Source organism: Sceloporus undulatus, chromosome 2 (assembly GCF_019175285.1).
Source record: "Sceloporus undulatus isolate JIND9_A2432 ecotype Alabama chromosome 2, SceUnd_v1.1, whole genome shotgun sequence".
Lineage (NCBI taxonomy): Eukaryota > Metazoa > Chordata > Lepidosauria > Squamata > Phrynosomatidae > Sceloporus > Sceloporus undulatus.
The window spans coordinates 23,619,047-23,632,430 of NC_056523.1; the positions used below are offsets into that span (position 1 = coordinate 23,619,047).

Genomic DNA, 13,384 nt, shown 5'->3' on the forward strand with positions numbered 1-13,384 from the left:
AGTTGTATTCTTTTGTTCTGTACACCGCTTTGATCAATGTGGAAAAGTGGCATAGAAATAATAATAAAATAATAAAATAATATATTATTATTATTATTATTATTATTATTATTATTATTTGAAAGACAGAAGAAGAGGAAAAGGAAAAAGGAAAAGGAAAAGAGGACAAGGAAAAAAGTGCTTAAAGATATGCCAGGGACTTGGAATATGGATTAATACAAGCTAAGCACAGTCTTTCCCCTCCAAAATGAATATACTGAAGTTGGCATTTGTGAAATACACATCGGTGCATAGTTAGGCACTAAGACCATCTGACCATCAGTTTAGTCATCTGGGCATTTAGGGAAAATTCAGGCTTGATTTGCTCTAGTTCCTGTCTGGTCTGTCTGTTCATGGTATCTGCAAAACTCTTCTCCAGCATGCATATCAATTGAATGGTTTCCTTCCTGTCAGCTTTCTTCACGTGTCAGCTTAATAAGCATATATAGATTGGAAATATAATGACATGGATCATTGTTATCTTAGTTTTTTGTGGGTTTTCCGGCTTGGTGGCCAGGTTCTAAAAGAGTTTCTTCTTGACGTTCGCCAGCATCTGTTCGGCAAAGTGCTGGCGAAACGTCAGGAAAAAACTCTTCTAGAACATGGTCACATACCCGGAAAACCACAAAAACTATGGTGCTGGCCATGAAAGCCTTTGACTTTAAATTGTTACTTTAGTTTCAATTTATCTTTACAGCTGAGGATCGTCCCTAGTTTTTTCATAGCTGCCCTTCCAAGTCCTAATCTTCTTCTGATTGCTTAACCACAGTCTCCATCCTGATTAATGACTAATAATAATAATAATAATAATAATAATAATAATTTGTATTCCGCTTAATCTCAAGGAATCCAAGCAGATTACAGCAGTAAATCAAGGTACAGTTAAAGGAGAAATGCACTGCATTAAAAATTCCAAGATCCCCATCCCTCCCCCGTCATAAAAACATAATTAAATACTAAAAGAGATTAAACCAAGACAAAAAGTTTTTAAAAATTAGTGTACAATAAAAATTAAAATGAAATAAAAAATTTTCAAGCGGAGTCCAGGTAGAGTAAAAGATAAAGATGTAGTATAATGGGAGGGAAAAAAAGAACCAAAGTATGGAAAATGGCTGAGCCAAAGTATGGAAATTATTATTATTATTCTTTTTTATTTATATAGCGCTGTAGATTTGCACAGCGCTGTACATAAAAACAATAAATATAAAAGGGTAAACCTGCCTATGGCGTACAATCTAAGAAATAATAGGGTAATACATATAAAATCTTGGGTCTCATTCACACTTACATTTTTGTACCAAGGAGACCCGAATCTCCCCAATGAAGCAATACCGTATCAAAACTCCCACTACATTTACTGTAATCGAATCTCTCTGTGGCATTTTAGCCTTACTGCAGTTCACACTGCTGTCATATTGATTTAAAACGGAGCCTCCATTTTGAACATGTTCGATTGTTCTCAGGTGGTTTTTTAAAAAGTCGATCAAGTGATGCGCATCTTCGTCATTCTGCTTCCACTTTTACTGTCGGTGATGTGACACTGCTTCCCTTGTTGCAAGCAGTTTGAATCTGAACACAAAAAGTGTATAAATCTGTAAATAAGCCTTGCGATGCTAAGGCGAGGGAAATGGAGGCAGTGGTAGAAATACTGGCTGGATTTATGGAGCCGGTGTCTTCACTGGCAAGACCAGGTGGGATGTGTATGTTCCACCCCTCCTTCCTGTTTTGGAAGAATCTGTTCAGAATGCTCCAAATCAAATCGGCAGCAAGTTTTCATTTGTGGCAATCCACATCTTTTCAAAAGACACGGAAACCCCCCCAGTATTGAATATACCAGGGTACATGGGTTTTGAACAGCCCCCCCCCAAACTGCACCGAGTGCACTTAGTGCAACGTGACAGAATTAATCCGGTTTCCACACTGGGTTATTTTGTAGCGTGAATGAGCCCTTGAACTATTTCAATGTCTTCAGCATCTGCTTTAAAGTTATGTAAATCATCTCTGGTCACTATTTTAGTTTTCTTTATGTTCAACTGTAAACCTGTCTTTGCACTTTCTTCCATGACTTTCTCCAATAGGCATCCCATGTCTTTGCTATTTTTTGCTGGTAGTATGGTATCATCTGCATATCTTAAATTGTTCATATTCCTTCAATTTTCACAACACCTCACTACAACAAGTCTAAGCCAGCTTTGCATATGTTCATCATACATGCTAAACAGACAGGGTGATAAAATTCAGCCTTGTTTGACCCCCTTGCCAATTGGAAACCATGATGTTTCTCCATATTCTGTACTAATACTGGCCTTTTGTCCTGGGTACAGGTTTTGCATTGTGACATTCAAATGCAGTACGCCCACTACTTTAAATAAGGGCACGAATAAAGAGTCACTCACAACTGGGGAGTTGTAGTTACTATTTATTGTATCCATAGCATAATTGTCCCCACTATTTTGCTAACAAAATAACTGAAGAGTTGGCTAGCTCAGAATCAAATGATACATTTCATTTGGTTGGATAGGTATTTGAACCTGGGTTGTATTCAGAACCTAACCACTAAACTATGTCGGCTCTCCATGCCTTATAAAGCCACCCAATTATAAAGGGTAAGTGGTGGATCCTGCCCCCTCTTGAAGATTTTTAGAAGAATCAGATACCCCCCTCTCCTTCCCCTTCAGGATCATATCTTACAATATCTCTGCAATAGATCCTTGGCTCAGCAGGAGCTGTTCCTGACTGTGACTGATACAAAAACTATTCAGGCAGTGCCATTTTGAACTCCTTTGATGTGCTTTGAACAAACGTCTGTAAGAAGAGCCAACAGGTTTTAAGCTCTACCTGATAATTACATACAAAACTAGCAGTGAAGAAATGTATTGGGTTTAGTAATCCTTAATTTTGGAACATTTTTCTGCTTTTCTTCTATAAAGAGAAAAGCCACAATAGTTCAGTAGCAGAACACACACTGCAGATGGAGAGGGTACTTAGTTCAATCCCTTGCTTTCCCAGAGTGGGTCATGAAACAATTCTGCCCTCAAACCCTGGATTGCTGCTGAATAGTATTGCAAATATCTCTGCAAATACTGTTGCATTACAGATACTACCAGGCCAGAGGGCCCAATCATCTGATCCAGCTGTAGGCAGTTTCTAAGAGTTGTAGTCATGACTGATTGTATGGAGCGATGCTCATCTCCGTTACTAAGCCAAAGAGCCAGTGTTGTCAAAGACAACTCCATGATCATGTGCCCAGCGTGACTGCACAGAACACTTATCTTCCCACGAAAGTTGTACCTATTCATCTACTTGCATTTGCATGCTTTTAAACTGCTAGACTGGCAGAAGCTGGGACTAGTGACAGGAGCTCACTCTGTCATGCCTGGGCCTCGAACTACTGATCTGCTGATCTTACAATCGTCAAATCAGCATCTTAACTGCTGAGCCATCATGTCCCTTTCCAAAGTAAGAGCTGGCACCCATTTCAGTGGATATCTCTTGCCTACAAGAACTTCAATTCATTGGTTGATGAGGTGGCTGCTGTTAACCAACATCACCTCAAGATTAACAAAATGGCTTATCCAAGTTGTTTCTCTCTATCTTTTCTGCACCACACAGAAAGTCAACCAGGCTGGGCCATTTTGCTGCCTCAGCAAAACACCGCTTTCCATTTGAAAAGTCAGGGGAAATGTATGGAAAGTCAGCCAAAAAATGAGAGTGGAGTTATGCAGTCATGCACCCTCCTTTTGGCACAGAACTGAGATACCATTAATGTACACAGCTGTGATAAATGGACTTGTTTATCTCGGAACGGCCTTTTTAGTCATCAACGCGCTTATAGAAAGCGTGGGATGAGTCCTTCCTGAATCTTCGTTCACAAAGAAAAGCCAGAGAGAGAGAGAGAGAGAGAGAGAGAGAGAGAGATCAAAACATGGGGAATACAGAATCAAATTGTAAATCTAGTTATTTCAGTTTCTACTTCAATTTAAGCTATTTTTAGCCTACATAAGAGCAGATGGAAACATGAACAAATGTGCTACAATTCATTCCACCCCTGGAAACAGGTAGGAGATTTAACAATCAGATATCAGATTCATTCCCTCAGCATAACTATTCTCTTGGGATCCTGCCTCTAGAATCCTTTTTTTCTCCCACCCATTACTTTTTACTTCTTTTGAAATCACTTATCAGAAATGCAGCCAGTTCTTCAAAATCAATCATAAAGAAAAACAGTCCAAACCAAAACACAGCCCCCAATCATCTGTATGACACAACCATGCAAACTGTGTGTATGTGTAAACTGTAGAATTTTATGTGGAATTCATTTCCTTTTGATGTGAAGTCGGAGGCTTTCACAGCTGGCAGCCATAGTTTCTTGGGTTTCTTCAGGAGTTAGTGGCATGGAAGTGAGTGGGGTATATATACTGTATGACCCTTGGTTGGAAGGAAGTGATTTATATGTTAATCTGTGTGTTGGTCTGTTGTTGAATGGCCCCTGCTTCATGATGGAACAAGAAAAGGAAGGACCATTGCCATTCTTGGATGTCCTGGTCATCTGCAAACCGAACCGACTATTGGGCCACATGGTATACAGAAAACCTACACTCACAGATATCTACATAAGAACTCCAACCATCAAGCGGACAAAAAAGAAGCTGGTAGACAGCGCAAAAAGGATCTGTGAATCCTGCTTCCTGGAAGATGAACTGAAACACATAAACTGAACTCTACAGGTTAATGGTTACTTTAGCTCAGACATCAGAAGAGCTGACAGACTCAGAAAAAACACAGGAGTGAAGACAAACAACTACCCAAAAGAAATGTATTTTTACCATACATCAAAGGAGTCACAGACAGAATAGGGAAACTGGTAAGGAAACACAGCTTCCAAATGATCTACAGACCGATCAAAAAAATCCAGCAAATGCTGCGCTCAGTGAAAGACATGAGTTTCCCACATACTGTGCAGCTGCAGACAAGTCTACATAGGGACCACAAAATGCAGTGGTCAAACATGAATCAAGGAACACCAGAGAAACTGCAGACTGAGCCAGCCAGAAAAATTAGCTGTAGCAGAACATGTTATAAAACAATCTGGGCATTAAATGCTATTTGAAAACACTGAAATTCTGGACCATGCCAACAACTATTAGGTCAGAATGCACAGGGAGGCCATTGAAATCCATAAACACCTGGACAACTTCAGCACGGGACAGACCGTCCAAAAAGGACAGTCTCCCAGCACCTAGTTTTGGTCTGTAGGGAAGCTGCAGCCTCCAGGCTGCAGGGCTTTCCCGCGGACCAAAAAGAACCCACGAAAAGCAGGTTCTTCTTGTGATGCCATTACGACATCGTAGTGCACCAATGGCGCACTCACAACATCGTAATGGCGCAGTGACATGCTGACACTATGTGTCTGGTACATCATAATGGCGGCACCTGTCTGTACAGGGCGCCATCATTTTGACGCCCTCATCACATGCGAGGGGTGTCTAGGGACACATAGTAGGGATGACCAGGGGCAGAGTGTCCATATGCCCCGCAACCCCACTACGTGGCAGCAGTGTCATCATGGCGGCCTCCCATCTACACGGGCCATGATGCTAGCGCCGCCGCTGAGCACCCAAAGTGGTGCACAGGAAGTGGCATCATGATGGCACCACTTCCTGGTTGCGGCGCCACAACAAAGGAGCTGCTCTAGGCAGCTCCTTTTCATTGCAGCACTGCAAGCTTCATTCCCGCACTGCAACCAGGTGGCCCCTTTCTCCCATGGCTGCGCTTGTTGGGGTGTCCTGGGGCATGAAGCCCCAAGTACACCCCTTTTCGGGACCACAGGGAAGTGGCATTTTGATGCTCCTCTGTAGTCTCGAAAAGCGCTGGATTGGGGCCTCTGGGCTGCCGGTGAAGCTGCCCTGCCCCCAACCTGGAGCGAAAAGGGGTGGGTGCAGGCCACCCCAAAGGGGCAGTCTGTACTGGGCCAAAGTTTGACTACCAGTCAAAATACACCAAAATCAAGACTCAGCACATGCAAATGAACATCACCCAGGGTCAGGGGGTTTCTCAGCAGGCAATGGATCACTACTTAGATAGACACAAATCTTCCTTTCATAGCCTTCCACCCTGAGGCCTTGCCAGTCACCAACAGACCAACATACAGATTAACATGTGATAAACACAGATTAACACTTACTCCCAATCAAGGGTCACCCAGTATATGTACTCCACTCATTTCCATGCCACCAACCTCTGAAAATGTCAGCCACAGATACAGGCAAAAAACATCAGGAATAAAGAAATAGCCAAAACAAACAAACACAAAAAACTATCAATCACTTACAATCACAAAATCTGAGTTTAGAGACACTGCAATTAAAGTCAAAATTCCAAACCCCATGGACTTAGGTTATCAAACAACAGATTTTAAAAACATTTAGGTCTAATCTGCACTGCAACAATAATGCAGTTTGACACCACTTTAACTGCTATGGCTCAATGCTATGGAATTCAAGGATTTGTAGTTTGTTGTGGCACCAGAGCTCTCTGACAGAGAAGGCTGAATATTTCACAAAACTACACTTTCCAGAATTCCATCAGATTGAGCCAAGGTAGTTAAAGTGATATCACGCTGCTTTATTTCTGCAGTGTAGATTAGACCTCAGTGCCTAAAAATGTGTCCTTTGAGAACACTTTCACAAAGAAAAAGAGAAACAACATGTGAAATCTTAGTAAGGCTAACAAAAGCACTGATCGGTTAAAGTGTAAATGGAACGATAGTACATCTGATTCCTAGGAAAGAGAACAAAGCAAAGATTTGGTTTTTAAAAACCTGATAACTTTCATTTATTACATCAAATGAACTACTGGCTAGATTTGATAGCATAAAATGTGTAAAAATTGGCAGACAAGTAAAATGAAAAAATAAAGAAAGACTGATAATATTTATACTTAAATTCTTCATCGGCAAACTACTATATTCATGTCCATCACACAAGGATCTTGAATCTACTCCCAATGGTTTGAAAAAATGAAATTACAGTGGAACCTCGCCATATGCGGGGGATCCGTTCCGGATCCCGCCGCGTATGGCGATTTCCGCCTAAGCTTGAGCCCCATTGTAAACAATGGGGCTCGTGCGTGGCGGCGCAGGCGCGTGGGGGGCGCAATGGGCGCACGCGCTCATTCAATTGAATGGGACGCGCTGCCCCTTCCACCCCACGCGCACGCCGCCGCCGCTTGAGCGTGTATGCTCAAGGCCGCGTATGGCGGGCGCACGTATGGCGAGGTTCCACTGTACATAAGAAAAGGGAGAGGAGGGAGGGAAAAAAGAGGAGATTAGCCTTGAACTAAAAGAGAGTGGCCAGTTTCAAAGGGAACAGAGATTACCGTTAATACAGTGCGCTCGCTTTATACGTGGGCGCGCCATATGCGGACTTGAACATATGCGCTGAAGCCGTGGGAAGCACACAGGGTGCAAGGGGAAGCGGGTCCCATTCACATGAATGGGGTGCGCTCCTGTGGCGTGCGCTGCACATGCTGCCACCACGCCATCGTGGGCACAAGTCCCATTCGTTTGAATGGGGCTTGAGCATCCACTTTTTTTCTCTTGGGGGGGGGGGGGGGTCCAGAACGGATCCCCCACATAAGAGAAGGGAGGACTGTCATTGACTATAAGTTATCTCATGTATAAGTCGAGGGCAGATTTTGGGGCCAAAATTATTGATTTTGATATGACCCGTGGATAAGTTGAAAGTGAAACCCAGGGGTATGTAATAAAGAAGCTAAAGGATGAAGCAAAGGAAAACAACAACAAAGAATTTACAAAATTCCAGCAGGCATCACTGTTTGTGCTCACTCTAAAGGCTGGATGGAATATTAGAGAATAGAGGAGGGTCAGTGCTTCCAGGATAGATTACACTCTTGCTTTTTACTAGTAATAAAATAATAATAAAATTTATTTATATCCCGCCTCTATACAGAATGCAATTGGGGCAGCTTACAAGGTTAAAATATACAAAAAGGAGATGGTTCCTTTTTGATGTAAGAGTTAAAGTATAGTACTTACATTGACCCATGGATAAGTCAACTCAGATTTTTTGGGTCAATTTTTTTGACTAAAATTTCTACACTTATACATGACTATATATAGTAAACATACCAAAAATGGAGAAAAGATACCCACAAAAATTCCAAGCATGTCACTTTTAAAAAACAACATAATACATTTATCTGCAGAAACTGAGATCTGCAGATTACATATTCCATGGACCATCTATGATTGGATCTTCCATTCATAAAGCATTTTTTATATTATAACTATGCTCAGGTCCACGTTTTATCAGAGTACAAAGCGTGGGGAAAGAGGTACCCATTAAACCATTCTACATTCTCATTTGATTTTTCTGATCTAAATCCCTCCACAAAACTGCTATAAAGCCAAGCAGCAGAACGGGGATACTAAATTCCTGCATGGGGTTAGCAACATCACTCAGAGAATGATATACAGTGACACAATGGTGCAAGAATAGAGAGAAGTCTGACAACAACATTTCTTTGATTGAACTGTCCCCCTCCTGGACTGCTTTAAATTGAAAACAAGGATGATGGGAGAGCAGAGAACAGACTTCCCACATAATTAATAAAAGCCAGTACAGGGTTGTGAACAGTGTGTCTGACCAGGATTTCAAGGACCTGAGTTCTAGTTTTCACAAAGCCATGAAACTCAATCGTAGATCTCTCTCAGCCTGGCCTACCTTACAGGGTTATTTTAAGGATAAAGTAGAGGGGAAGAGCACAGACTGATTAAAAAGACAAGCAAGTTCCCGATTTCATTTCTCCAATTTTATTTTAAGAGATACACACACATTTTGTTCACTCCAGCAGAGGGGCCACACAAGGCAATACCCCTGGGCAGTGTGCAGCTAGGGGGGTGGCACACCTGGATGGACTCGTATGGCAGTCCACCCAGCCCACCCTCCACAGCCCTTTCTGGTGTCACCAGGTGACACCAACCTTAGTAATGCCATTGTACACCAGAATATTTTCTGTCATCTCCTGGTATAATCAGACTTTTAATGCCAGCTCCCTGGATTGGTTTGTTTTAACCCAATATATAATTAGAAAGTCAGTGTGGTGTAGTGGATTGAGTGTTGGACTATGACTCTGGAGACCAGAGTTTGAATGCCAGCTTGGCCATATAAACCCACTGGGTGACCTTGGGCAAGCCATGCTCTCTCAGCCTCAGAAGATGACAATGGCATCCCCCCACTTCTGAAGAAACTTGCCAAGAAAACCCCATGATACATTCACGTTATACTCCATCCTCTCAGAAACAACTTGAAGGCACACAGCAACAACAAAATTGGAAAGCACAACAAAAAAATCTGGAACTTTTCAATCTGTCTGGATGTGCCCAAAGACTGCCATGTGTGTCACCCTGAGCTCACTGGAAGATAGACAGAATACAGATGAACCCTTCAGCTTGATTACTTTCCGAGGCCACGGTACAGTCTCACAAATAAGTTCACAGCATGTGCCTATGCACACCCGTGTCAATTACCAGAGGGATGAAGAAAGACAAAAAGAAAACAGTGCTTGTAAAGCTTCGCTGCAAGGTTCTCCCGGTCACCTCAGCAGGTCAAAAATTCAGGTCTGATTTGAATGCTGGACGAAAAAGAATTTACCAGTGTCTCATTAAATCAGGTCACCTGCACATCCAGCATCAGCCCATCAGGGATCCATAGCCCAGGCAGGCATAATGCTGGCACAATAACACTGCACACAGCAGCAGAAGAGCCAATCTGGATGTTCCACCACAATGGAACTCTGAATCACATTTTATTGTACAATCCATGTGGAATTAGACCTACAATCTAGGTATTCTGTGGCACTGTCACCCACACAGTTGTAAACAATTAACCTACATTTCAGCCATTTTATATATATATATATTTTCTACATTCAAACAAACAAAATGTCAGGGACCAAACATGTTCTACGAGATCTATTTATGTTTGTCATAGGGTACTTTCTTTTGGTCCCAATCTTTGTAAGATATTGTGACAAAAATGCCATTTTTCAGGCTTCCAAGACACAGAAAAGCAGAAGTGACATGCTATAGTTTTTTGTGGGTTTTTCAGGCTATGTGGCCATGTTCTAGAAGATTTTCTTCCTGACGTTTCACCAGCATCTGTGCAAACAAGAATCAAGGAACACGAGAGACACTGCAGACTGGGCCAGCCAGAAAAATCAGCAGTAGCAGAACATGCCACAAACCATCCTGGGCATAAAATGCTGTTTGAAAACACTGAAATTCTGGACCAAGCCAACCACTAGCATGTCAGGATGCACAGGGAAGCCATTGAAATCCACAAACATCTGGATAATTTCAACCGGAAAGAAGAAACCCTTAAAGTGAATGAAATTTGGCTACCAGTCCTGAGGAATAGCAAAATAAGGACTCAGCAAATGCAAATAGGAAACCACTCAGAGTCAGGGGCTTTCCAAGCAGATAATGATCACCAATTAGCAGACACTAATCCTCTTTTGCATTAGCCTCCAAGCCTGAGGCCTGCCATCAGCAACAGAACAATACACATGCAAATCACTTCTGCATTCCCAGGCTCACACAGTATATATAGACCCACTTTTTTCCAGGCAAGCGTTTTCTGAAGATGCCAGCCACAGATGCTGGCGAAACGTCAGGAAGAAAATCTTCTAGAACAGTGGTTCCCAACCTTCCTAATGCCGCGACCCTTTAATACAGTTTCTCATGTTGTGGTGACCCCCAACCATAACATTATTTTAATTGCTACATGCAAATACAGTGGAACCTTATTATACACGGGGGATCCGTTCCGGATCCCTCCGTGTATAAAAAAATCCGCCTATGCTCGAGCCCCATTGTTTCCAATGGGGCTCGTGCGCGGCGGCGCACAAGGCGCAACGGGTGCGCACGCCCATTCAATTGAATGGGACGCGCCGCCCCTTCCGCCCCGCGCGCGCCGGCGGCTTGGAGCACCTATGCTCAAAGCCGCCTATAAAAAGGCATCGTATGCGGAGGCTCCACTGTATGTGTTTTACAATGGTCTTAAATGACCCCTGAGAAAGGGTCATTCGACCCCCAAAGGGGTCCCGACCCACAGGTTGGGAACCACTGTTCTAGAACATGGCCACATAGCCCGAAAAACCCACAAAAAACTATGGATGCCGGCCATGAAAGCCTTCGACTTCACAGTGACATGCTATGATTGTCAGGAGGTTCTCAGTAGCAGGACACTGAAACTGTGATCAAGAAATTTATTAACTGTACATATAACCCTAACCCTAAATACAATCCTAACACTGACTTTTACTCTTAATAGTTTTGTAGTGGTTTGAGCCCTAAACGCTGGGGACCAAAATTCCACTCACCCATGGAACTCCATTGGGTGACCCTAGGCAAGTCTCTCATCTTCAAAGGTTGGCAAAGGCAAAACCACTCTGAACATATCTCGCCAAGAAAATCCCATGATAGATTCGCCCTAGGTACACCATAAATTAGAAAAGACTTCAAGGTGCACAACAATAATAAAGTTTGGGATTTTTCATTAGAAAATACTACAACTACCTGAATGCAAGAAATTAAATAAACCTGTTTATTTAAATATATTAACTATGTTTTCATGCTATATTTAACAATTAATTTCAAGGGAGCCTATAAACAAAAAAAATTACAAAAAACAAAATAAACATTAAAAACACCAAGACTTTTCTTTAAAAGCAGAGTAAGCTGCTTTGAAATTAAACATCAGTCTGTGCCACTTGAGCAGATTTGAGCCTTCCTGAGTGCATTAAAACCAAGCTTCCATCAGCACGCTACGTGCACTTCTTTACAAGGCATCATATACATTACCAGTGAACTCATTGTCAAAATGTGGCTGTGATACAGCACAATCCACACAGAAGAGATGTCAGCAGGCTTAGGGGAAACCCAAGATGTGCAGAAGTACCAGACATAGTTTTTTGGGGGGGGGGGGGGCATCTCCAAACAGCCGAAGAATAAACATGGTCAGCAGCAGGGAATATTGACTGGCTCTTGAGAGCAAAAAATGCAAAACCAGGATGAGTGGGCTGGGCTTGGCTAGAAATCTTAACAGAAGCATTTTGTAGCAGATACTTTTTGTTCCTGTAAGGACAGAATTATAGACTCAGAGAGATAGAACAGACCACAAGGGCCATCCAGTCCAAGCCCCTGCCATTCAGGAACACATAGGGGCCGTTTCCACTGGGGTTTAACGCGGGTTACGAATCGAATTCAGAGAGAGGCGTGCCCATTTGAACCCGATTTAAACCTAGAACGGTTCTAGATCACCCCGCATGCGTTCCCATTTGAAATCGATTCTTTTTTTCGTTCTTTTTATAAACCGTGTTAAAGGCGTATAACCCGCGTTAAAAAAATAGAAGGGTCAACCCTTCTATTTTCCATTACTCCGGGATAGGAATCGATGTATTTTAAATGGGAACGATAATCCGTGATTCGGGTTACCAGTATGGGAGGAGTCAAGCGCGAGGGGGGCTGGCTCCTTGCCTTGTCCCCATCCGTCGTGGCCGTCGCCATTTTCCTCATCGCCCCCTTTGACTGCGGAGATTGTGTTCTGAAGGTAAGGAAATAATTGTGTTGTAAGGTTTTGTTTGGTAATGTCTTGAATTTTGCTCAGGTTTACTAAATTTTGTCATGTCTTTGCAGTTACAGCATCAGTGCCCAAAACACACTGCACAAATAATCCAGGACTGCTGTAACGGCCCCTGTTCAGTGCTATGGAGATGTCCACCCCCCTCCGAAGAAAGGCCAATGTATGTGTATATATGTGTGTGTGTATATATACACACACACACACACACACACACACACACACACACATCTATCTAGCCTTTTCTTCTGAGGGTGGGCATATGTGTGTTTGGAAGTGTGTGTGGAAATATACATGGGAATATTAAATCCAGGGAAATATAAATGAGAATATTATATCCAGGAAATATTAAATCCAGATGGAATTATAAATGAGAATATTACATCCAGGGAATATTAAATCCAGATGTAATTATAAATGAGAATATTGCATCCAGGGAATATTAAATCCAGGGAAATATAAATGAGAATATTATATCCAGGGAAAGAGATTCTGAGGAAGTGTGTTCCACTGCTGAACAGTTCTTATTACCAGGAAGTTCTTCCTAATGTTGTGGTGGAATCTCTTTTTATGAAATCAGTGCTCTGGGTCCTGATCTCTAGAGCCGCAGAAAACAAGCTTGCTCCATCCTCAAGATGACATTCTTCAAATACTTGAACAGGGTTATCATGTAACCCTTAACT

General features: G+C 42.3%; 1 protein-coding gene across 7 annotated transcripts in view; it reads right to left on the reverse strand.

Moving 5' to 3' along the window:
* The window catches only part of KLHDC8B (kelch domain containing 8B), a 54,402-nt gene that overhangs the window by 24,281 nt on the left and 16,737 nt on the right, over positions 1-13,384 (reverse strand). The window lies entirely within an intron of this gene.